Consider the following 27,995-nt stretch of genomic DNA (forward strand, 5'->3'; position numbering starts at 1 on the left):
ACAAACCAGATATTGCCTGTCACATAAAATGTGGGACACCCGGTATATTGGAATACAAATCAGTTGGTATGATATTTTCAATGATATTATAAAAGACTTCTTCAATAATCACAAAATCCAAGAATATAAGTTCATGAATATAGTGAGAAACTATTTTGTAACAACGATTGTAAACCTTGACCTCGTCACTAATCATACAATAGAATACCAAACCGTAGACGAGATGAAAACCTGCTCTCAGATTACGCTCATCAACGCCCTCTAAATCTCTCCGCAACAGTACCATCCCAACCTCGAATTTAAATCCGGTCGAATCAACTCCCCATTCAACAGCTTTCAGGCCCGGAAAACTGCCCTCAATCTGAAGCGCACTCTCCCAGCGAAAGCCATCAATTCGTTCCACATAAACAACAAAAAAGCAGCGATATTTACCCTTGAATATACTGCAGGAAACGCACAGAAGTATACCGGCCAACCTCGATTTTCTCCTCGCGAGAAAAGAATCACAGGAAGAGCATCTGCCGCGAAGCTACCGTCAATTGTTCAGCAAAACAAACACCTGTCTCGCATCGCACATGACACCTCTATCGGCACAAATTCACCCCCAAACTGCGGTCTGCCGTGGAACAAGCGAAGCTCGGCTGTGGAACAAGCGAAGCTCGATGCTTCAGAAACAAGAACGAGTCACACGCGTCGATCGCTCGGCATAGCAGGAGAGATGCGAGAGTTTGCGAAGTTGGCTGCGGATCGACTGGTCCTGAGGCGGCTAACGCGACCCGCGAAGATCAATATTGGTGGGCAAGGGAGGTACGCGCGCGCCGTTTTCCGACGCGCCCCTGACGTCGCGGCGACTCAGCGCGCGTGCACGGCGGTCGGTACCTGGCCAGGTGGACGGTGGCGGAGGGAGAATTTATGAAGGTGGCGTGTGGAAGGAGGCAACCCGGAGGAACGGTTTCTTGTTCATAATCTGCAGGTCCAGATGTGGAATCCTCAATGTCGAATATTATATTTCGAATCTAAAGAAATTAACTTTAAATGTTCAAGTCTGTGTCGAATATACCTACACAATAGGTAAGTCTGTCTCGAATATACCTACACAGTAGGTAAGTCTGTCTCGAATATACCTACACAGTAGGTATATTCGAGACAGACTATCAGAAAACAACTACTCCACTGGCTAATACCACGAACGGCGTTGGATTATATCCGACAGGCGTCAGTGCAGAAATCTTCACAAAGAATTTCCTGTCAGTGCAAAATAGTGACCATCATCGACCTAAATTCAATGATATTCCATAATTGAAAATCGAAATTCTTTCAGAGTATTTCATTCCTCTTCCTAAGTTGGAGCGAAACAACAAAATGTCACTCCATCTAGTGGATGAGGTACTAACCAACTGTATATCAGAAATTTGCCCGATTCCTCTCAATAGGCGTCAGTCCATTCAACCTACTGTGTGAGTATATTCGAGACGGGTTCGAACATTTAAAGTTTACTTCTTTGGATTTGTTTACTGCCCGTCTTCAAGCATAGCCCACTGACTAATAAGAAAGTTTTTCTTTCGTAACACTTTCAACGAAAGTCATTTTTTGTAGGGGAAAATCGGTTTTTTATCAACCTTTCTTGGGTATTTTCACCTTCCACAATCTGAAAAATTATAATGGAGAACTTTATAGGAGTGTACGAAGGGCAAACTTTTTAGTTTACCCCGATAAGTTACTGTGTAAAAACAGTATTTTTCACACAGAAAAATGTTCTATTTATCAGTAACTTGTCGTATTTACCAATTTTACGTATAAAAAAAATTGCTAACAAATAATACAATACTAACTTATCTTAACGTTTCAGAAATGGACAAAAACCGCAAATATATTTGCAGTTATTCCTTTGCTGATTATTTATTTCTCAACTTCTTCGACAGTTGTCAAGGGAGTTTTGAAATGTGAAATTATGTCGATGTTGTTGATTAACAACATTCGATGTAATAATACAAAGTGCTTTCCAATATCAGTCTGTTGCCATTTCGCCACTATACTTTTCCTTCAAGATGGGAAGTACGATATATTTCTGAGGAGGTGTTCGAAATACAATTCACTCCAGATATGAGAATATACGCTGATTCCTTTAGCTTACGTCTCTTACATCGAAGCTAATTGGTAATCATTCTTGTCTTGCTCCATTCAACTCAATGTTCACCGTCTGATTTCAAAATGTGTTCTGACAATTTAGATCCTGTCAATTGTCTATTTTTTATTCAATATCGATGTTCATTCTCACGCTCTTTCAATGGTCTCGAAGTTTCACTAATATAACTCTTACCACAAGAACAAGTTACAATACAATACAATACTTTATTTTTCCTGAGACTTTTTCACAAGCATGGAAATCGTCACATGCACAGTTAAAGATTGGAGTTGAAAAATATCAAGTGATAAAATATGGAATATACATAAAAAAAATTAAAACAAAAGTAGATGTAGGAGATAATTATATAAAACAATTAAAAAACAATTATGAAACAGTAAAATAGTAAACAAGCAAGCAATCGTGATGTCAAGCAACCAGATCAGTTTGAAAATATTCATCAAGTGAATAAAAGGCATTTTTGTTGAGACTGTTAACGCTATTTTTGAAATTCATGGGATTTGAGATTTTCTTAATGAATGTTGGAAGTTTATTAAATATTTTTTTCTACACCCGTACTCTAACAATACACTTATATGACCATAATCCGTTTCATAATGATATCCATTATGATACAGATTTTTCATAACGATACTGATTATCAACCAATAGAAACCCATAATTTTTCAATCAAGCATCCTGTTCCTTTGTTTGTCCTAGATTCTAACCTAAGTAACTAATTGCTTTATTTGTCAAAATCAGTTTTCATATTACCTACCTATATTACCAAAATGTCTGAAAACAGATATAGAAGGAATACCATCGACTCCAATATTTTTAAAAGATCAGATTAATTACAGTTGTTATTATTCAATATAAATATAATTAGAATCTTTATAGTTTTCATATATCCATGATAATACCATTAAGTTTGTGTTTTTTTTAATATGAGTTAATTACTGTAAATGTGTTCAATACAAAAATAATATTTATAGTTTTTCATTATTTATCGGGTTTAGAAAAAATAGCGTATGCAACTCTCATGTAATGGTTATTAATACACTCGCATATACCATACAAAACTCGCCTTCGGCTCGTTTCGTATCCCGGTTAATGCTCGTGTCTTAATAACCATCATTACATGATCGTTGCATAATATACTATTATAGACATGATATGAAGTCCTTTTCATACAGATGTTAGCAGCAGCTATGCGGATAGTATCCCTTTACTGAAACTCATAGTAATGATTCCTAATGAAAGTGGCATAAATTAAAATATACATGGATATCACAGTTAAAATTTGTAACTCAGTGAATAACTGCTTACAAGAATCACCATATTTTTTAAAACACATGGTTCTTAGTATCTTTTTTTGAGCAATCAACAGATCATTCAATCTGTTGCAGTTACCGTAACAGACTAAGCAATAATTCAGACTTGAATGAACATAGGCATAATAGTAGCTTAATAAAATATGAATGGGGACAGAATTTCTGAGATTCTAAATAACGAAACAATACTTGGATAATTCAATAGAAATAGAGTCAATATGATCATTCCAGGATAATTGTGAGTCAATGTTCAACCCTAAGAATTTGACTGATTTTTTCTGGACAGTAGATTTTGTATCAGCTCTAACCAGTATACTGCAGTCCATTTTTCTAAGCGAGAAAATAATGGTTTTAGATTTAGTACGAGGACGTTTCTGGCGCAGTAATTAACATATTGGCAACTGCAATATCAGCCTGGTCAGATAACCCTTCACAAGAAGAAGAACTGAATAAGAAGGAAGTGTCATCAGCAAACTGTACAGTACAATGTTGTTGTTTAATATTATAGTCTATTTCAAAAGAGTGTAGAGTAATAAAATCTCATTAAGTATTCAAAAGCGCTACAGGGTGATCCGTCAATAAATTCTGTCACTTCCCTAGTCCGCATTGCAAAATTATGTCGTTTCATAAAGAGCAGGTAGGTATCACCCTGTTTTAAGGGATTTGTCCATTGTTATCGACGGATAAATACTGAGCCAGAGGCGCGCTAGTGGGATAATTGCCAAAAGAATATGCATTCATAAAAATTATATTAAAGGAAATAAAAATTTAATACAGCAGAACAGTGTTATTAAAAAAATATAAAATGTAACAATAAAATATATACGAACCGAAATCGGGAAATACTCACAAACACACACGAACGAACTTTACGTATTGAAACACTTGTGGGGACTTTAAATCAATTTATTCACAAAAACGACAAGAACTTTACTGGATACGTTATTACAATTTGACACTTGAACAATACTAAAACTGTGAACTTCCCTTAACGTTTAACAACACTCTATTTATACCCTAATTGAATGTTCTAGAGATTACTAGGTACAATTTTCGAGAACCTTCCGAGAAAATAATTATTCAGACTACCCTTAATTCTAAACCCTAACCTAAGCAAAAGTGTCACTGTCACTGATACACTGGTCTCTGTCCAGATTGCTTATCCCGCTACAGTATATTTACAATTCAATTAAATTATTCTACATCAGTATAGTCTTCATCCGAAGAACTGTCATCATTCCCTGGTGTTATAATTATAGGGTCAACCACCTGATCGACCAAGTTGTCCAGTTCCCACATTTTATCTTCCTCTTTTAAAACATGCTGGATTGCTTTTTGCCAGTTTTCTGATGTGATTTCCATAATGGCTTGATCAAACAATACCTTGACATCTTTCATTTTAAATGTGGTATTGTGCCTTGCAACATATCCTTTAACTTGTGCCCATATAAGTTCTATAGGATTTAATTCGCAATGATATGGCGGTAGGCGCAGCACAGTTACTTTATACTTTTCTGCTACATCTTCTACGGCATATTTCATGAAGCGAGATTTATGTTGTTTTACTATGGCTAGTAGTTCCTTCTTTACTGAATTCGTCTCAAACTGAATACCTTTATTTGACAGCCAGTTAATAATTTCTTGCTTTCTCCAAGCTGAAGTTGGTACCTTCTCTAAGCGCCTTGAATGGTAGCTTGCATTATCCATAACCACGACCAAATCAGCTGAAAGAAATTTTAACATTTCCCCGAAGTAGTCTTCGAAGACATCCGAATTCATGTCCTCATGATAATCTCCCGTCCGGCACGACTCAAAGCTTAACAAACCTTCTTTTAAAAATCCGTCTTCGCTTCCAATGTGAGCAATTATAAGCCTCTTCCCTTTTCCCGAAGGCACTTTAATACCCGTCGAAAGGCCTTCTATGAAAGCTTGGCGAGAACTTATTATATTTTTATCTTGCCACATTTTTTTGACTATACAACCTTCGTTTATCCACGTCTCATCAAGATAAAAAATTTTCTTTTGCTCTCTGCGGTACTGCTTTATAGTTGTCAAATATTTTCGTCTCCAGCAAACAATTTCATCACTTTCCAGTAATAGTGCCTTTCGATTGTGCTTTTCCCAGGCAAAATTCATACTTTTTAAAGTTTTCCATAAAAGTTTTCTGGATATCAAAGGAATATCGTTATCTTGGCTTATCTCGATAAATATTTTTTCAAGAGTGGGTATTTCCTTTTTAAAATAAAACGAATGAACTTTTCTTCGAATGTCACATTTGGTGTCTTCATCTAAGATTTTTATTGGTCTTCCTGATTTTCTCTTGCATGGACTTACCTGGCCTGATATCTTTCTTTCTCGCAATAATTTAAAAATCGTGGACTGTCCAATTCCAGTCATTCGGGCACATCGCTCAACACTTTCTTGCACAGACAAACTAGGGTGATCGTGTTTTATGCAATCATATACATTTAAAATTATAACTTTTTCGCAAACAGATAGCGGAGAATTTTTTACACTTCTTTTCTTTGGAGTAAATGTCCCCATTTTATAACTTTTTCACTATTTCTATATCACAATATCACTGTACGTTTAATTGGTGTAGTAACAATTACTATTATAACTCGAATGTTTAAGACACCATTACAATATATTTAAACCCTTTTTCTTAATTACCTGGGTTTAATAGGTATTGCATGATTGGTGGGCAGGGTCAAAAAGAGATTATTATAATGACATGGCACCTCGGAACTAAGTGTTAACCCTTTTTTGAGAAATCATGCTCAAGTATATGAACCCAAATTGCATATTAAATAAGTTTACAAGAACCACTAAAATTAATCTTAATATTTTTTTAAGAAATTTTACTTACCTAAATACATGTAGGTACTTAGTTTTAGACCAAATTACTTCCTAAAAATGGCCTTTTATTATTATCTATGTCTGTAATTTTTAATTTACTTTAATTATTAAGTTTAATAATCCTAAGATTTGCCTACGCCCATGGACGACAACGAAATTCAGGCAAATTTTATGACACTTCATGATTTATTACTCTACACTCTTTTGAAATAGACTATAGTATTAGAGATGTCGTTGGCAGTAAAAGAGAGTAGGACCCAGGACACTACCTTAGGGATCACCTGTCAAGATGTTACGATTTTCGGAATGATGTATTCCAGATTTGAGCCTAATCTTTAGTTCCGTAACATTCAACAAGGATGAAGAAAAAAAGAGTTTATTTTCATATCGTGATGATCTTCACCAGCTGGCTCAGTATCATTGATTAGAGAATTTACAGAGTCAATGAAATAATAATCATTAAATACTTGAGGTATCTCATAAATGCAATTTTTTGTTTTTTCACACAAGAAATTGCCATATGGCAGATAAAAAATAATATTTCTAGAAATATCGATAATAATGTGTTTGTCTTCACGAAATTATTAAAGGTTCCGCCATTTTGTAGTAGGTGAAGATATCGACTTCATATTCTAGGGTTGTGAAGTATTCGTCAGGAGCTTCAAAATGATTTGTCACAAGACCCCCCCCTTTCAATTTAATTTTTGTCCCATCTGTCAATTTCACTTCAAAATAAAGTATTCATGCATTAATTTCATTATCCCAAATTTCCCAAAATTCAAAAATTCAGCAATTCATTTTGGCAACTCCAGATAATATATACCTATCTGAAAGGGTACGAATTTTGAACTAATAAATTATAGAGTTCAATATTAATTAAGTAAACAGTTTTTTTTATTTTAATCTAAATTTTTTGACATAGCGAAAGCATGTAGAAGTGATGGGCTATAACCGGTTAGAAAGTTATCCAAGTGCTTGAAAAGATGGTAGTCGGTTGGCGGGAGGTTCGGGCTGTACGAGTATACTAAATAGAAAAAGATTAAATTGAAAATATGGGGAGAATTATTAATTACTCTTCCTGATCTGAAGACAAAAATACGCTCATTCATTGTGATGAAACATTCAAACTTACACAGAAAATATAAAGATTTCAGACCAACAGGCTGATTATAATCAGCCTGTTCTTTGCATGATCCATACATATATGTATATAGTTACTTCTTTTAAAATTGATCGCTTCCTTCCTTTCTTTGGAAGATTCCCAAATTTTTTTGTATCAAGATGGAGAGTCAGCCAAAAACTTTTTTTCCCAAAAATTAATCAATCCTGAAAATATATCCCCTTTCATTCTAAACAATATATCTATAATCATTTGCGATGAAGAACCTACTTATGTTTATGTTATAAGTACCTGGGTGGCCGAGCTTTGCTCGGGATTAATATTACTACTACTCGCCAATAGATATCAGAAAGCGTGATACAGAATACCTATTATAATACAAATGTTTATTTTTGTTTCGCAGATTTATCTATGAACATAAATATGAAAACCAAGTATTTCACTTGATATCCCTAAAAAATCTCCCTTTCCTGCGATACGCCCATGTGATTTGGAAACGTCATGAAACTTCATTGCGCATGCCCTAAAGGCTCACTGAAATTTCGTAAATGGATGAAGTTTTGTCATATGGGATTAGCAGTCTAGATTAAGGTTATGTCGATGGTCTGCTTTGTATAGCGAGCTGAGAGGCAATCTGGCTGCTGTGATGACGGCACAGTCTGCCTGAAATGGGGTAACTCCTACTCTATAATGGTGAGGCATACAAAAAACGTATTGGAGAACTGCCTGAAGAAATTGCAAAATTTTTAAAATTATCAAACCCACAAGAATTTACTGGTCATCGCTTCCGCAGAACTTCCGCTACATTGTTAGTGGACTCAGGGACATTGGTTTCGATATCATAACAATATGTCCATGATTCGTCACCAGTTATGACCCTTCTGAGCAAATCTGGATCGCCGTTGACGTCATTCAACAAATCCTGAGTGATGCGACGGTTTTATTGTCAAAATTCAGCAATTTTGGAACGAACTTCGCTGCCACTCGCTTCATGTGACATCCCCAACAACTTCTTTAATAGCGATTCGATGATTCTCCATAACAATTTTCTTCACTTTCCCAACTGTAAACATATGTTCGAGACGATTATACTAGTGTAATTTTTTTTAAATCGTTAATCGAATGTACGTAGCCCGCGAAATTTGAACCGATCTAGATTCTTCTGGTCGGTAGCTAAACCTGTTAATCACAATTTTAGCCACAACAGCCATAGAAAAAGCAAATCTACTAGTTGAATAATTTGCGTATCATTCCACAATCGGTTTTCTAAGAAAAGTACCACCCAATATTCCCACACTACAATCCACAATACCAGACATTACTTTTCGACAGCGTCTAGTCAGGCGAATTCTGAAACAGCTCAATATCAACAAGGCTTCTGGCCCTGATGAAGGGCCCGTTGTACAAGAAAGGGATTTTTCCTTCTTGTTGGAAGATTGCTCGAGTTCAGCCTATTCCCAAAAACGGCAAGACCAGTTGCTTTGCTATGAGTGATATCAAAAATCATGGAAAAAGTTATATACCACCAAATCCTCAAATATTTGAAAGACTTCAACATCTTGAGCGATCATCAATATGGCTTTCGGAGACAAAGATCAACAGACGACCTTCTATAGTATGTCACCCTTATTTGGTATAACGCAATCGAGAAACATGTAAAATCAAGAGCTGTTGCGCTTGATATTTCTAACGCCTTTGACCGTGTGTGGCATGAGGGTTTGCTGGTCAAACTTCGATGCTATGGCTTGTCGAATCATTTCTGTGTATGACTCTTCAGCTTCCTGAAAAATCATTCCCTGCAAGTGGCCGTCGATGGATATCTCTCGATATCCCTTTTTTATTGTATATCAACGACTTATTGGAAAAAACCAAGAACCCAATATACAAGGTGTAACATAAGTACGTTAAAATATTCAAGTAACGTATTCCTGAGACAATTTTAAGAAAAAAAGTTTATATGAACTTGTGCCCGAAAATGCTTCGTTTTGGAGATACGGGGTGTTGAAATTGATTTTTTTTTCGCTTTTTGAAAATAACTCTTGCAAAAAATAAGTTATTTGCACGAAACTAGGTACCCGGGTTTTTTTGACGTGGGATATCATAATTTCATGTAAAAACCTAATTCCCACACCTTTTCCACGTAAAAATAACGTCCTCAATAACGCTGAAGGTGATCGTTTTCGAGATATTTACAATTTTCTATATCGATGCATATTACTTAGCTCCTGGCGTTAAGTGAAGTTGCTGAGAACATTACAAAAACTAAGTATGTGGTGGATCTCGTCAAAATAAACAACTTTTTCCTATAAAATGTTTAACTAAGAATGATTCGTTTTCGAAATACAGATTGTTGAAATTTTTCCAGACATGGTAGGTTTTTGTCATAAGTTTTTAACAATTTTAGTTATTTTCATCAAACTTTACACGCAGTATACCCGTACAGACTTCTTCTAAACTGAGCATTATCGAACTGCTTATTCAATCCAAATTAAAAAAATTTGTCAGGTTCAATTATTCAATTAGAAAGTGCTACATTTCGGAGTTTGTAAAACAACAATTCGGAGAAGTACCATGTTATTCATTAGGAAAATAAACATATAAGAATTGAACGAAACAACTATTACAACAACTGTTCAAAGTGACGACTCCCAACAGTAATACAAGCTTCTGCTCTCCTCATCAAAGAATTCCGCACCCGTTGAAAAATGCCCGGAGTGTTTCTTATCTTTTCGCAGCAAGCTATGATGCGATCCCTCAACATTTCCTCGTTTTCAATGGGGCTAGCATAAACTAGTGATTTTAGGTGTCCCCAAAGAAAAAATCGACGGGATTGAGGTCCGGTGACCTCGGGGGCCAATGCTCAGTGTCTCCTCTTCCTATCCATCGTTGGATATCACACTAAAATGAGCAGGAGCTCCATCGTGCATAAACTAAGAGTGATTTCGGAGACCAATGGAAACATCTTCCGTAGGTTGGGGAAGCTCGTGTTCCAAAAAATGTAGGTAAGCATCTCCATTCAAACGTAAGGGGAGAAAATAGGGCCCAATTAAATAATCCTCCATTATGCCTACCCATACATTAAAAGAGAATCTGTCTTGGAAGTTAGTTTGCGTTTTCGCATGTGGGTTATCTTCCGCCCAGATGTGGTTGTTATGGAAGTTCATGATATCATTTCTTGAAAAATTAGCTTCACCTGTGAAGATTTTCGATAAAATTTGCGGATGTTGTTCGACTTTTCTTTGAAGCCATTGAGCAAATTCAATACGTGGTTGAAAATCACGTAGCGTAAGTGCCTGGACACGCTGAATACGATAAGGATATAATTGCGTGACTCACATTTAAAGTTTAACTAATTTTTCTTGTACTTGTCTCTGGATGTTCACTAGTTTCTTCGAGTCCGTGGCCGTCCTACTGCAGAATTTGTTTCAAAGCTTTCAGATTCGGAAAGTCGCCGAAAAAGATTCGCAAATGTCGCTGCACAAGGGGTCACGCGTTGGGGATACCTTTCTTGATAGATGCGTCTGGTCTCGCTTGACGCAGCCAAGCGGTATGCAAAAACCATATCAGCCATTTTAGCATTCGTAAAGTCGGGCATGGTACCAAAAAATCACTTTATAAACTCTGAACTGTGCATTTGTGCATTTGTCAATTACCTAATAGTTAAAAATGTGACAGCGAACTTCTATTTAATAAACAAACTTTCAAAGCCTAATCGATCAATTAACTTAATTTACAAGCGGAGAGTGACAAATATTATTGAAATTAAATTTGGCTATAAAGTAATATTCATCTATATAGCGAACGCAGCGTTCTCTATATGTGAAATTTAATACGAAATTATGATTTCCCATGTCAAAAAAAACCCGGGTACCGAATTTCGTGCAAATAACTTATTTTCAAAAAGCGACCAAAAAAATTCATCTCCGAAACGAAGCATTTTCGGACACAAGTTCATATACACTTTTATTCATAAAATTGTCTCAGGAATACATCACTCGAATATTTTAACGTACTGTTACACTCTGTATAGCTTTGCTGACGACAGCACTTGTCTCGTCATTCCATTTGGATTCCAGGACATCGGCTACGGAGGTACATCTTCACCGGCAGCAGGAGGTTGCATAAATAATTAGGATCTAGAAGTGATTTCGAATTGGGGTGAAAGTAAACAGGTTCAATTCAATGTCACAAAAACCCAGGCATCGGTTTTCTCCCAGAAGATGTCTCCGAACCGGATATAAAAATGTCAGGTCGGACAATTCCGCTGTCTTCTGGGATAAGTTTGTTGGGGGTTGAAATGGACACCAATATGTCTTGGCACAATCATGTCGCTAGAATTGCAAAGGCTACTTCTCTAAAGCTTGGAACACTGTACCGAACCAGAAAACTGTACACACCTCAGCAACTTTTGTTGCTTTATAAAGCTAAGATCAGACCTTCTTTGGAGTATTGTTCTCATTTATGGAGCTCTGCCCCCAAACATATCTTGAAGTTACTGGATTCCATCCAGAAAAGAGCCATCCGCATGATTGGAGACGAGAACATCACGTGCAACCTTGATAGCCTGGAACATCGAAGAAAGGTTGGGGATTTGTCTTTCTTCTATAGATATTTCCTCGGGAAGTGTTCAAGTGACTTGGCACACTGAACTCCACCAAGAGGGGTACATATCAGAAATACGCGACGGACTGTGGCTGCTCATCGTTTTTAGTACACCTCGAACTTCACTGTTTAAGAACTCTTTCATCCGGAGAACTGCGTTTATGTGGATATAGAAAATTGGAATAAACTTCATGATAACGTTTTTTCAAATGGATTTAATCCCCGCGATTCTAATCCGATGTGAATTGCTACATTCGCACAGGCACCGCTCTGAAAACGCCTTAAGGATTCTCCTGTAGTGCTTGTGTTTTGTCCTTTAAAAAATATTCACCTTATTTTTTTGGAACATACCTCGGATAATCACTGATCGCTATATTTATTCTACTGGATTCATTTAATGAAACGAATACTTCTTTCGATTTCGTTGCCTAATACAATCAACAATTACATGACTTACGAGCTATTTTCGTAAAATACGAAAACAACTCCAGTTACGTATTACCGTGAAAGAAAAACGATAAAACGATAAAAAAAATAAAAACTTCCCTGAAAATATGGTGAATCAGTATTCTGAAATATAATGTTTGTGTATTTCGTTAAATAAGAACGATTCACTCAATTTGTTTTCGTAAGCAATGTTATGCTTTCCCAAATTACCTTCAACGTTTCATTTGTTTTCACGGTAAGTTGTTCTGAATCAAAAATACATTCAACTTCAGAAAAAAAAATCTCTTATGTTGAAATCAGTATCGTCCGCTGATTGGACAGACATACTAGAATGTCAACAACGCCTGTGATGAATTTGAATTCCTCAAAAAATTATTAATAATTCCCGGTATTCATCATGGTTTAGAAGTGAATCTATACAAACTATATTTGAGAAGGAAGAGAGACATTCAAAACCTACAAATCACTTTTCCATTTCAATATTTTACAATATTTCGCTGAATCCGTCACAACTCTGGAATTTTTAACAAAATATAGCAATGCTTCTTTTACAAATTTAATTAAAAATTGTAATGGAGAACTTTACACACGTCTAGAGAAAGCAAACTTTTTAGTTTACACCGATAAGTTGCTGCATAAAATTCTAAGTATTTTTCACAAAGAAAAATGTTCTATTCATCAGTAACTTGTATTTAATAATTTTCCCTATCAAAAACAAAGATCTGATATTATAAAATATATATCTTGACGTTTCGGAGGCCAAAATCTGCCTCTGTCTTCAGAAATAGACGAAATTTAAGTCTATAAGCAACTATGTTGTTGATTGACTTCTAAAACATTCGATGTAGTACATGGTGTTTTCTGATATCTGTTACTATTCGCCACTATCCATAGTTTTTTTCAAGAGAGACGTAAAGACGTAAGACGTAGAGAGACGTGAACTTACAGAATAAGAGTATATTCACATATCTGGAGAGGTGTATTTCGATCACCTCCTCAGAAATGGATCGTATAATGTAAACGAAGTCAATTGGAATGGCTGTACATAGTTACCGAACGTTGGCTGTTTCTTTGTATGACATAGGCGGCGTGGTATAATTTCCGAGGTCTAATAATTGTTTTTATGTGGGAGGTTTTATATGGTATTAACTAGCTAATGAATTAATGGATGTGGATCTTACTACGTGGTAGGAAATCATCATGAAAAATGAGAAATGAAACATAATTTGAGAAATTTCGACAACATTGTCCCACATAAACACTATTACACTCCGGACTAGTGTTGTAAAATTTCCGGAAATATATTTTTTGGAAATATTTCCTGAAATATTGGAAACATTGGAAAAAATATAAGAAAATAGAATATTTATTCATAAAAAAACAAAACAAAACATCGAATGCTCATACTTAAACCCAAACAAACCAAAATAATGTCAAACTTCCTCAAAAAAACAAAACGAAACACAGAATACCTTATACTTAAACACAAAAAAAGAAAAATAATATTAAAGTTATTAAAAAAAACAACTTTTTTTTGATGGAGAAGTTGAGCCAGAGGCATATCTTCATCGCTATCATCACACTAAACATCTTCATCGTGCACGTCTACTGCCTCAAAATCTTCAATAGATTCCAAAATAAAAATTGACCTATCGCCTTTTTCCATTTTCTTTAACAAATTTTGATTATAGGATACATAGACCAGTTTGGCAGTCTGTTTCTCTTTTTCAAATAAATGTGACTGTAAACGCTAAAGCTGCGTTCCGTTGCTGCCGAAGATGCTGACATGATCAAAATTCGTGTCTCTATTTGTGACAGTAATGATGAAGAACAAAGTCCTTTCCACCAGGAGAGTGGGTTATCAAAGATACTTTTCCATATAAAGTTTTTTCCAAATAATTTGCCACTTTTACAACGGTAATTTGCAATGTCATCTATTATGTCTTGCTCGTTTATACTGACCTTAGTTTTTGTTATATTAATTATGCACTCTATGGCTAAAATAATTTGTGTTTCATCAAGTTCAGAACCTTGTGATTTTGGATTGAGTAATTCTGCAGCATAATGTATAGGCTTAATAACAAACTTTTCTCTTTTGTCAAGAAACTCTAGCAATTCAAATGTCTTTTTATCATTAAGTGGGGACAATTCAAAGTTATTCTAAATTACCCTTTTAATATCGCTAAATGCTTTTACAGCAAAGTGAATAGTGCCATAATCTCCTTCTACAACTGTCAGCCATTTGCCAATAGGTTCAAAGATATTAATTTGGAAATTTGACCCCAAAATACTTCATATCTAATATCCACTGTTTAACACTTTCATTAATAATTTGTATTGCTTCTTGGCTAACTGCAACTACTTGTAAAGTGAGCCTCGTATTGTATACACTTTTTAAACTGTTCAAAATTGAAGACCAACGAGTTTTTACGGGCAATTGTATGGCACCTGCATTTGGCTCTACATTTTTATTTTCTATTTGTTTAATCCGCAAAAGTTCATACAAAACTTGTTTATTCTAATCTCTTTTGCAATATCTGTAACTTCATCAATCAGACTCGATATAGTAATCATTTTAAGCAAATCATTACATAACAACCATATGACAACCATATGGAATAATACCATATTTTTCCCTTAGTTTAATTCCAGCAAGTTGCATATTTTTTGCATTATCTGATACGTATCCTATAATAATGTGTTTGATCCGTATTTTTCAATTATCTTATCCATTTCTTTAGCTTTATACCGTGCAGTATGTCTTTGCAACTTAGTTGTAAACTAATGAATCTTTCATATTTGAAAATTCTTCTATTGTGAGTTTATGGCTTAATAAACATCAAGTTCGAATTGTTTATGACCAAAATTTAATGTTTTATTAAAATTTTTCAACGTTCCCAATGTTTCCAATATTTCCAAGGTACGTTCATAAATTTCCAATATTTCCGTTTCCAACGGAAATATTTCCATTTACAACACTACAACACTTAAGCTTATAAACTCAAGATTTCTCCAACTTGTCCACTTTATCTTTGGCATTGAAAAGAATATCAGATAACCTGGCATGTGGTCTGAATGTCACTTCCACATTGTTTTTTCTGAAGATAGGCCATAATAATGGTTTCAACGCAGACACAATCCAGAAGTTAGTCAGAAAACAAAGCCGTAAATTCACTTACAGATTAATACACCCCAGATCAAACAATCAGAAATGGGTAACTCTAACATATTTTGGTAAAAGAACAGAGATAATTGCAGGTTTCTTCAGAAAAAACAATGTGGAACTGGCATTCAGACCACATGCCAGGTTATCTGATTTCCTTTTCAATGCCAAATATATAGTGGACAAGTTGGAGAAATCTGGAGTTCATAAGCTCAAGTGTCCGGAGGGTAATATGGTTCATGTAGGACAATGTGGTCGAAATTTCTCAAAATGATATGCTGAACATGAAAGGTCCTTGGGATGCAACCACAAGTTCCCGAATCTAAACGATACGGAAATTTTGCACTATGCAAGGAAAGGTTACAAACTCAATTACTTGGAATCCTTGGAAATTCATAAGCATAAACATTGCGGGTGCAACCTGTTAAATGATCAAATCGATCTAGTTGGTTTTCAAATTAGCGTACCCACATTGTCACAAGTAAACAAAATTTAGGTACTCAATTAAGTTAGGTACCTCTGTTATTACCTACAGTGGTATTATATAAGAGCTAATGTAATCAATCATTTTTAGTTTAATATATAAGTTTGAAAATGTCCTTATAGGACGAAACTGCAGTAACGTTAATTACAAATAAAAGTTGTAAAAAACATAGAAACTTTCATCTCATTTTTCATAACTAGTAAATTTATCAGACCCGATACGTTAGTCTTTTATTCATTTGTTGGAATTGGCTTCATTGTGACTATAGACTATACTCGGCAAAACTTTCAAAACAAACTGATAGTTCGTGATTGAATGAAGACTTAAAAGAGTATTACATTTTGTCTGAGATTGCTTATACAAAAATGCTACAGAGTTAACTCCACAAAAATTCTAAATATAAATACGTTTCTGACATGTTTTTTAAATGACGTATTTTGAGACACTATGTACACATTGAAGAATCACACGTTAAAACGATTAAGCCCCGTTAAACTGACATGTTTTTTCGTGAATGACATATTTTGAGACACCCTGTACACATTGAAGAATAACACGTTAAAACGATAGAGCCCCAAAATCAAATATGTCATTGATTTACTTATATAACAGCAGACGTCTCTGGTCACACTTGCACCATAACAGTTTCTCCTTTGTTCCATAGTTTTATCATAGATAAACAAACACAGCTTTTCAAACTGAATCACATGACAGCTGTCATTGTCAATTGTTTGTTGTCTCTCTCTCTCTTTGTTCTTCAACTACATGGCTTTTACCGGTAATCCATAATTTTAAAACAAATAAAACGATTTTTAGTAAATTTCAATTCAATAATCTTCTTTATATTCAGTAAGGAGTCAACCTCTTTTAATGTCGTGACTTGTTTTATTGTAATGACATGTTTCAATTGTTTAAATGCAAAATTCTTCTTGACACGGCCATCCTCACCAACAGTAAGTCGAGACCTTTCATAGTAATTTTTTTATATTGTACTAGCATCATACAAATTTTGTAGCTTTTCCTTGAAGATGATAATAAATTTTATCGAAATAATGGAATAACTTGTGTTATAAGAGTACACTTCCGTTCTGCTGATCACCCAAAGATAATTCCCAAGTTCTGTTCTTAACTAGTCAGCAAAGACTGTCCTTCTGGAGTTTTGTGTTCAACGTTTCGGTTTCCATATTGGAGCCATTTTCAAGAATTTGATGTGGCTTGACGCCGGGGCCTCAATCTGCCTACTCCCCAGGTCTCGTCACAAATTCTCTCTAAGGTCTCAATCTGCCTACTCTAAGAAGTACCAAGCAACATCTGTCAAATTAGTTGTCATTTATTCAGTCTGTTTTGCCAAATCACCATGGGCGGATACAGTAGTCAACAACACGAGCAACTCATAAAATTGTTTTATGAAAATAGGTGTAGTGTTTTAGTCCGGTCAAATTAGACTAACAAATAAGAGTAAAGCTACCAAAATTCCCACCAAGCTGAAAATGAGTAAGATTGTTTGAAATATTATTAAAAATAAAATGTGAAAGTTCCACCATTTTTGAGATATAACGATTAAAAAAGTTGTAAAAGTTGTAATCGTCATAATATGCATGAGTACGCCACGTATATACATCTCCGTAGTTTGAATATATGTTAAAATATTTTTCTATCGGTCATTGTAACTTACACTATAACTATAAGAATATCAGGTAAAATGTAACCCAGTCCTTCAATTTATACGCCATCGTAACCTTGAGACATCTGTCCCCTGTTCAATTGTGTGTCTCGGTTCATTTCAATGTTGAAAGAAAAATTTACTGCTGAAAATATATTGGTAAAACAAGCTAGCAATGATGCTGATGTATTGATAATCAAAACAGCAATAGAGCAATTCAATTTGACAAATACAACTATTGTTGTTGGTGAAGATGTAGACTTACTGCTCGAACTCCAACTGAAAAAACTATTTTCTTCTTAAAATCAGGAAAAGCTCAACATCAATCGAATATATATTCATCAAAAAGTGTATCTACTTTTGTAAAGTGTCAAAATTATGTACTATTTTTGCACGCTATAACTGGCTGTGATACATCTGCATTTTACAGGAGGGGTAAAATAACAGTTTTCAAAATGTTTGAAAAACAAAATTAAGTTCAATGAGCTGAAGTTTTTAAAAATATTAATTCAACTCGACAAGAGATTATCACTAACGGCATTCGCTTTCTTCTTTCTATGAACGGAGCTCCTAAAAAAACTACCTGCTTAGATAAGTCTAGATATGCATGTTTCGTTAAAAATACCAAAAGTAAAAGACAAGTACGAATACCTTATCTTCCTCCAACCTCAGTTGCTGCTCATCAACATCTTTTTCGGATATATTACCAAGTTCAAATGTGGCTTGGTTATCAGCTAGACCCTACAGACTGGGGTTGGAAGTTGGTCAACAATTCATTAGAACCAGTCAAAACTTTACTTCCACCTGCGCCGGAAAAACTGCTGAACACAATGTTTTGCAACTCCAAAAAAGGGTGTAGTGCTAAATGTAATTGCAAAAAAGCTAAACTGGTTTGTTCGCTGGCATGTACACATTGTCAAGGTCGGTTGTGCTCTAATATTGAATCACCAACAGTGGAGGATCCGTTTGATTCCAACGAGGCGACATGCGATACATCGCCATTAACGCAGTTTACATGTACTCAGGATGAAGAAGAAGAACAAGAAGAAGAACAAGAAGAAGAATTTGAAAGTTACGACTCGGACGATTAAATTTCACCACTTTTTAAATTGCTTTTATATTTTCAATTTCTGCTAATATCCATTATTTTGCAATAGTTTCAAATTAAACAGGATCACAACTGACCCGTGGAATAGGCCTACTAGGGAAACCACGGTAAAAAAACGGGCTGAGTACACTACCTCATAGGTGGCGTGGAAACGTGTACATATTATGACAATTACAACTTTTTCAACTTTTTGAATCGATATATCTTAAAAACGGTGGCTCCCAGAAAAAAAGTATTGATACATTTTTGTAGATAATTTTATGATCTACAATTTTTGTCTGAAGTATTTTTATGATCTACAATTTTTATCTGAAATATTTTTATGATAAAACTTACCGTTTTGCTGAAAATTGCGAAAAATTCAATTTTTTTACCTTAGACCTTGAAAAAAAAATTTCCATACCGAGAAAAGATTGGGAACTTTCAAATTTTAAAGAATCTTACTGATTTTTAACTTGGTGGGAATTTAGGTAGCTTCGTATGTCTAAATTGGCCGAACTATTTGGGCAACGTATCGTGCCCTTCGCCCATTCTACGGTCGCCGTAATCGTCCTGCCGAGAGGACTGTTGACAATGTGGTGGCTAAATTTGAGTCAACTGGTTCTGTAAACGATCGACCAACGCCTGTACGTCGACGAAATCTAAGATCTGCCAAAAACACCGCAGCTGTCTGTGAGAGTATGCAGGACCGAGGCAGTCGATTTTGCGTCGCTCACAAGAACTCGAACTTGTGACGAACTTGTCGAACTTGGGACGACACCAATCCCTACCTGATCCAAGAGCGTCCAATACATCCCGAAGAAGTCACATTTTGATGTTGATTTTGGACTGGTGACGTCATCGGTTCACATTTCTTCAAGAACGACGTTGGCCAGGCCATCACTGTCAAGGGCGAGCACTATAAGTCGATGATTACCAACTTCTTTCAGCCTGAATTGGATGATCTGCACACCAACGTTGTGGTTTCAATAGAACTGCGCTACATGCCACATAGCTTATGCCACATTGGATGATATTCTGCATGAGCGATTTGAGGGCGTGCTAATCTCACGTGGAAGTGATATAGAGTTGCCAACTGGATGAACTATAAAGTCGCTACACATGAACCAAAATTCCGCTACACTGCTTCATATTCCGCTACGCTTGTATATATGACGCAATCAGTTCGCGCATGCGCCCTATCCAACATAAAATACCACAGAAATTACAGTTTGTAGTTTGTGTAGCGTTCAGATATCACAAAACCGAACTGTCACTAATGTCAAGAATCAGGATCATGCTGATTTTCAACCGCGCAACTCAGTAAATGGTACCTAATTTTCTAAATCTACTGCAGTTAATTTTTGAAAACTGTCGTCTCGACCAAATATTTCTTAGCTTGAAATGATGATTTTGAAAAGTAAAAACTAATATCAATTTGTTCACGTACGTATAGTCAAACTGACCTCTTGAACGACCATTCGCGACAGGTCTAAGAATGGACGTTATGGACGTCTTTCTCCATTGTGACGTGTGACATTCTTAGACGTATTGGTGAAAAGGACGACACTAAATGGGAAACATTTGTGTACCGAAAACCCATTCACACAGGACAGTATCTGAAGCAGAAATCCAACCACCATCAATCGACTAAGAGAGGAATCATCAAGACGCTACTAGACCGTGCTTTCGAGCTCTCTAATACAAAGGAAGGTCCCGAAAAGGAACTAGGCATCATCAAAAATGACCTTCAACGGATTGGTTACTCCAGAGTGATGGTAGAACAGGCTTTAGCTAGAAGACAGCAAGAGCTCCACAAGGTATAGAAGCCGCCACAACCAGTACTTGTACTTCCCTACATCAGATGATTATAATTATCGGAAAGGATAAGAAGGATTGGGTCCAAGTATAACATCAGGACCTGCTTCAGATCTAGGAACACTATCCGTAGCAGCCTCACGAAAACCAGGCCACTAAACGCGGACTGCGATTCCAAGAATTGCATTTACCGGATACCCTGCGGATACATCGGTGAAACTAAGAGGCCATTGAAAGTTCGCATTGCTGAGCATAAGCATCACACACAGCGAGGAGAAACCAGCAAATCCGGATTAGCAGAGAATGTTTGGACTCATCAACATTACATCAAGTGGGCTCAAGCTGAAATCATCCACAAAGAGGAACACTAGTTTAGGAGAAAAATCAAAGAAGCCGCATACATGTTGTCCAACAACGCATTTAGTCAAGCTAGCGTAGAGATACGTAACATATGGAAACCTCTAATCAAGCGAAAAACAACCAACTCCCGCCAAACGGTCAGCTCCCGCTAAAACCTGTGAAGCGGAGAGAGGGAAGAGGAGATGGGTGAAAGCACTCGAATAACCTATAAATAGTCAGATCTCGAAGGAATAAGTCCAGTTATCACCCGAAGACGATTGTTGATACTAACAATCGAAACGTAGTGACGTAACCTGGTTTGGAATCCTTTAATTTTTATTTTTCAATTTTTTTTTCATTTTCAGCTTTTATTAATATTTCTATTTTTTTAGTTGTTGCTTGAATGTTATTTCTTTGCAATTTCAGTTTTTTATTTAATTAAATTATTATTTTTGGTTAATCTTTTAAATTTTTTTTTCAGGGATTTCAAATCAATTTATATTATATTAGACAATGAAAGTCCGAACTGGTGAAAAGACCCTATATACTTTTTTCCATTAAATCCACATACCCGGGCCACAATTGAAATCGTTAATTTTATCAAGATTACGAACTGAATGAATTTACATGCGAGATGATATTTAATACACATACGGAGTGTTCTTTCACGGCGTTACCTTTTCAAATAATACACTTATTACAGGCTTATTCTATTGCCGATACACCCTGTATACGTTAAGGCGATCGGTCCGTTATTTATATTTTATTGCCAACCTGGGGAGCGGTGGGGCGTGAAGAAAGAGATAATGATAAACCAGAAATAGCTCGGGTTGCCACAAATGTGACCTTTCAGCGATTCGTGTCGTTAAAGAAACTGGGACGAACCCGTATATTTGATCTACCCCTGATTAGTTCGATCGATCGATTGGAATTTTGCGTTTTCAACCGAATGATATGTGATAAGCAATTCAGCGAATGATATTCCAAACGGGGAGATATAATAAGACGGAATGTTTTTAGGGAAGGGAAACAAATTGCTTTCATGGAGAGTTATTGGTTTGATAGATTACAGTCGATATTGAGTGGTAGGGGTTCAGACCGCAATTGATTGAGAGGATTACTGGATTTAATCCAATACTAAAAATAAGTGAAAATATCAAAATAAATATTAATAATAAAATAGGTGGAAGAAAATAAAATATATAGAAATTATCTTCTCAGAAATCAGGAGATTATAATGGGTCTTTCATTAACAAGTAAACTTGTTAATCCAAATGAAATAAAGTGTGTGTGAGATATCATTTTTTTATTAATTTGAGATACCTATTGATGCCATCTTATGTGGAATATAACATCGTTCAAATGTCCGAGCTTCTTTGGGTGGAACGCATCCGAAACGTCCAATTTTCCATGACTCTAGCTAGCGCATAAATCAGGCTGAATTTGACCGACGACACAGGTTATGTTGGCTTCGAAGACCGCTGTTGTTTGTAGCTTATTCGGATATACCTGCGACTTGAGGAAACCCCACAAGAAAAAGTCTAAGGCTAATTGCACACACACCGATTGTGGACGGCCGATTTTATACCGGTCGTCCAAATTCCAATAGTGAGCCACATGAGGCAACGGGACCTTGCACACATGCTTACCGGTGATCGACGCCGATCACCGGTAGGCGTGTGTGCCAGGTCCCGTACCCACATTCACTATTGGAATTTGGACGACCAGTATGAAATCTGGTCGGCCGTCCAAAATTTTGGACGGCCGACTTTGTACCGGTCGTCCAAATTCCAATAGTGAACCACATGTGGTAATGGGACCTGGCACACACGCCGACCGGTGATCGTCGACGGTAAAATACCGGTGAGCAGCCGTCTACTGCCACTGTATCGCCGGCAGTACCGGGAAGTAGTGGCGTACATGACTAAATACACTCTTGCATACTCACCGGTTTTTTACCGACCATTCCAGTCTCGAATGCTCGGTGAAATTGTAGTTACTACGCATTAACTTCGTTTTTGTAGTGCGTGCTAATTACGACAACAAAGCAACTGATTGTTTGACCGATAAAAATCCAGTGAGTGTGCAAGCACCAATAAAATATCGGACGATTTTATACTGGTACCGGAAAGTACCGGGAAGTAGTGGCGTACATGACTAAATACACTCTTGCATACTCACCGGTTTTTTACCGATCATTCCAGTCTCGAATGCTCGGTGAAATTGTAGTTACTACGCATTAACTTCATTTTGGTAGTGCGTGCTAATTACAACAAAGCAACTGATTATTCGGTGAGTGTGCAAGCACCCACCACCAATAAAATATCGGCCGATTTTATACTGGCCGGTGTGTGTGCAACTAGCGTAACGGAGTCAAATCGCACGATCGGTGCTGGTCAGTCCACATCACCTCCACGTGAGATGACCATGCCCTCAAATCGCTCGTGCAGAATATCCAATGTAGCATGAGCTGTGTGGCACGTCTTGTTGAATCCAAATGGCGTTGGTGTCGAACTCGAAAGGAGTTGGTAATCATCGACCTATATCGCCGTATATAAGTAAACAGAAGTAAATTCACTCCCGGTCGGTCTCTTTGATGTTTCAGGGACAGGAGGGTGTAGGCTAAGAGCTGTTGTGCACCTCTGCACGAGGTTCGATCAAAAAATATGTGACCATGATCTGACTTCATCATTGCTACGAGTAGCTCCCAATAAATGTCTCTTATGATTGTTTAGGAATTGATAAAAAAATAAGACAAGCTGGTGAAATAAACGTATATTTTATATAGTAAGATTACCTATACAATTTAGGTCAAAAAATTATGCTAATCTATTCCAAAGGTTTTTCGGAATGATGAATTTTTTATTTTTTCAACATTTGTTTTCTAATTTCAATTGGCAAATTTCAAAGTATAATCAATTCTTACTCTTGTGAAAAGAGAAAATAAATAATCCAAAGAAAAATTATTACAAGGGTGAGAAATGTTGATTTTTGAAAACATTGTTTTGAGCTGGTTGCCTATGCAGTCAGTGGCGCATAAATTCTTGAAATGATTAAGAAACTCTGTTTCTAGATGAATGATACATTGTAAAAATTAATCTGGAGGCATATATAAACTTCCAAACTGTTTGGGTACTGTATTACTATATGCCTTGAAATGACTATATACATTTGTTTCATTCAGTGTGGTACTAGCCGCCGTGGCAAAATTTGTACATACTTCACATGAATGTTTTCTTAAACATTTTCTCAAAGGATATCCACAAACATAGCCCAAGCTGTTGCCTTCTGGAGTGGCTAGAGTTCTATACTCTCGAAGGTTTATAGGGATTTTTTGGTACTTCCACAAGAATCTTCATTCTATTTATGTCTGCATCTGTAATACTAGATAAAATATCACTAGTATCTTGTAGACAGTTAGTTCCTTCTGCCTGTGTGAAATACTGAAGAGTAAATGCGTTTTTGAAAGCTCTGGTAATATGAATAGGAGTTGGGTTTACCGCTGAAAATATGTTGGTAAAACAAGCTAATAATGATGCTGATGTATTTATTGATAATTGAAACAGCAATAGAGCAATTCAATTTGACAAATACGACTATTGTTGTTGGTGAAGATGTAGACTTATTCGTATTACTCACTGCTCGAACTCCAACTGAAAAAACTATTTTTTTCTTAAAACCAGGAAAAGCTCAACATCAATCGGAAATATTCATCAAAAAATTCATCTACTTTTGCAAAGTGTCAAAATCATGTACTATTTTTACACGCAATAACTGGCTGTGATACGACATCTGCATTTTACAGGAGGGGTAAAATAACAGTTTTCAAAATGTTTGAAAAACAAAATTTAGTTCAATGTGCTCAAGTTATCAAGTTATAAAAATATTAATTCAACTCGACAAGAAATTATCACTAACGGCATTCGCTTTCTTTTATCTATGTACGGAGCTCCTGAGAAAAAACTACCTGTTTAGATGAGTATACAGTGTGTCCAAGATAAGGATCCTACGCATGGGAATCTCAGTACCTGTTGGAGATACAGCTTAGGTTAAATTAGGAAAAAGTTGTGTTCTTTAAAGCTTATTTACATGCCGTTTAGAAACTTGAAGAATTTTCATGGCCTGCTGAGATATTTGGGAAAAACGGGAATTTGACAATATCAATTTTATTTTTTTCTGACTTTATTTGAAAAGATATCAAAAAACGAATAACACTTTTTCATTGGCACTTTTAAGGTACTACACGATGGTATTTTTAGATTTTATATCCGACGTTTCGTTTTCAAGAAACCATCATCAACTTTATTTTTTTATACGACCCGAAACAAAAGTACACCCTGTATCTGATTCCATTTTTTAATACGAATTCAACGATGTATCACATGCCATTGTTTTCTTTTTAGTTTAAAGGAAAATTACATTTTTTCTATTTTTAAAAAAATCTTTAAGTAGGCGTTGCAAACAAATGCTTTGACGTAAATACCTGTCACCGAGCCTGTCAAATATTATTTAATTACACGATAAAATACTAATTGTCGTTGTTTTTAGCCTGTTTGTCGAGTTGTTGTTTTTAGAGTTATTGTTACTGTTGTCGTTATTATTGTTTATTGTTGAATAGATAATATTGTGTTATTATCGTCGAATATGCCGGGTGAGCATTATAGCCATGAAGAAAAGTTTGACATGCTAACGTGCTACATTTTGTGCCACAAAAATACTGTAAATACAGCAGCAATGTATCTTAATACATATCCAGAAAGAAAGCAGCCATGTAAGTCCATTTTCTTAGAGCTGGCTCGAAATTTAAAAGAATATGGTTCATTTAAAAAGCCTGTTTTATCTCGAAAAAAGGAATCTTCAGAAGAAGCCCAAAATAATGTTTTACAAGCAGTTGTTGAGAACCCTGAAATATCAACTAGGCAAATCGAAAATAATGTAGGAGTAGCCAAATCCACAGCTCAATTTATTTTGCGTAAAAATAGATATCACCCCTATAAATTTAGGATTTGCCAAGGACTTAAACCAGGGGATTTCGAACGGCGCCGAAATTTTTGCAAATGGTATACACGCGCGTGTGAAGAAGATTATAATTTCCCTTCAAAAATAATATGGTCCGACGAAAGTATGGTCACTAATAATGGTATCTTCAACCGCCGCAATACGCATTACTGGGCTCAGCAAAATCCGCGTGTTAAGAAAATATCAAGACATCAAGAACGTTTTGGGTTTAATATGTGGTGTGCAATTTTAGGAACTAAAATACTAGGCCCGTTTTTTTACTATAATCATTTGACCGCCGAACGATACCATCATTTATTGCAAAACTATGTAGAAGACTGTTACAGGGTGTTCCATTTAAAATAATCAAATTTCAGCAACTTTTTCAAGCAAACGAAAAAACTGTATTTTTTTACCACCCTGTATTGAAGTAACGGAGATTAGGCTGACGTGTGGGAAGTGTCCAAGTATCACCTAACTCCAAACCAAATTTCGATATCATAGTACTTCTTAACTAAAAGATATCGGCATTTTTAGAAGTCATGATTTTCGAAGAAAAAAATTGAAATTAATTTTTATTTCGAAAACGGTAACAGATAGGTATAGGGAAATATCAAGAAAAGTTGTCGGGCAATTGTTGGAGATTCCAAAAATAATATTATATACAGAGTGTTCCATTTGAAAAATCAAAGTTGCTACTGCTTTCTAATAGAAGCGGCAACACCGCATTGTCGAAAATATTTTAGTTGGCTAGAGAATGTCCGAATATGCCCTCCATTAAATTTTCAAAGTGATCCGTTGTCTGGTTCACCAGAAACGTCTAATGTGCCATCCACCGTGAATCAGCCTGTATTTTCTAAAACCACTAAACAAGTGTACATTTTCAACAATGTTTGATTTTTTACCGCCACCAATTGATTCGAAGATTTTTTCATCATCATAATTATAATTGTTATAATTCATTATAATTGAAATGTTCATCAAGTAAAATACCTCGAATAATGCCTCTATAAAATCCCTTAGATCCAACCCAACGTCATTACTATCATAATACCCACTCTCATAAAACCTTTGAGCATAAAACAGTTTTAGTATTTTCCCAACCGCGAAATCGTTTTTTGTTCACAGAGGAAGGAGTAACGAATGCAAGCTCCCTCCATTCGGGTTTTAATTCGACAGTGGCTCCAGGCTAAAGTGGCACATTTTCCATAATTTTCAATAATACTAATAAAGAATAATTGTTAACGTTCGAAACAAATACTACTCCCAAACACCAGAACCACAACACTCTTTACGATGCGCGTTTCATAAACTAGAAGTAGACGAATCCCTAACTCTAGATCTAGTCTCTATTCATACAGGGTATTCCATATTCGATGGTCTATTAGACGTATCTAGAGAACAAAAAAGATGAGAGTTTCAATTTTTGGTAATCGATGTAGATGGCTGTGATCTATCGTTTGAAAATATTTTCATCCCCGCATTATTGCCACATCTACATGTAACAGACATCAACTTGGAAATTTCAAATGGAACACCCTATATATTATATCATTTTTGAATTCCACATCGCAATCCAAGTTACTTTTGTGAACCATGTTCCATACCTATCTCTCACCGTTTTTGAAATATTAATTATTTTGTGACAAAAACATGGTATTTTTAATATTTAATATCGCATGAATTATCTGATACATAGAACTCAAATGCTGGCAACATTAAGATGAGGTATGGTGGTCGTTATTTCAGAACGAAACTCAAATCTTATTTTATAAACTGTCTTGAAAATACGTCTCAATTTGTATCTTTGAAAAACGACCATAACTATTTTTGTTTCAAATGGAACACCCTGTATATTATTCAATTTTAGAATGCCTACCAACGTGAACAACTTCGATCAACTATGTCCTATACCTATCTCTGGCCGTTTATGACATATGAACTATTTCTAAAAAA

At 35.8% G+C, this 27,995-nt stretch overlaps 2 protein-coding genes across 3 annotated transcripts in view; both read right to left on the reverse strand.

Annotated features, from left to right (window-relative positions):
- Nca (neurocalcin homolog) overlaps positions 1–27,995 on the reverse strand; it is a 363,981-nt gene that overhangs the window by 322,180 nt on the left and 13,806 nt on the right. The gene's annotated exons all lie outside the window — the stretch shown is intronic.
- Positions 1–27,995, reverse strand: part of LOC111513019 (neuronal calcium sensor 2) — a 242,850-nt gene that overhangs the window by 201,213 nt on the left and 13,642 nt on the right. Inside the window, exon 1 of one of the 2 annotated variants that reach the window (XM_074174030.1) lies at positions 433–854. The exons of the other annotated variant lie outside the window; for it this stretch is intronic. The gene's annotated coding sequence lies outside the window, so the exon portion shown is untranslated. Of the gene's footprint in view, positions 1–432; positions 855–27,995 lie in introns of those variants that run through there. 2 annotated transcript variants of the gene reach the window in all.

This window comes from Leptinotarsa decemlineata, unplaced genomic scaffold, assembly GCF_025532065.1.
Source record: "Leptinotarsa decemlineata unplaced genomic scaffold, Ldec_3_MD MMD2_P_RNA_scaffold_12, whole genome shotgun sequence".
Taxonomy (NCBI): Eukaryota; Metazoa; Arthropoda; class Insecta; order Coleoptera; family Chrysomelidae; genus Leptinotarsa; species Leptinotarsa decemlineata.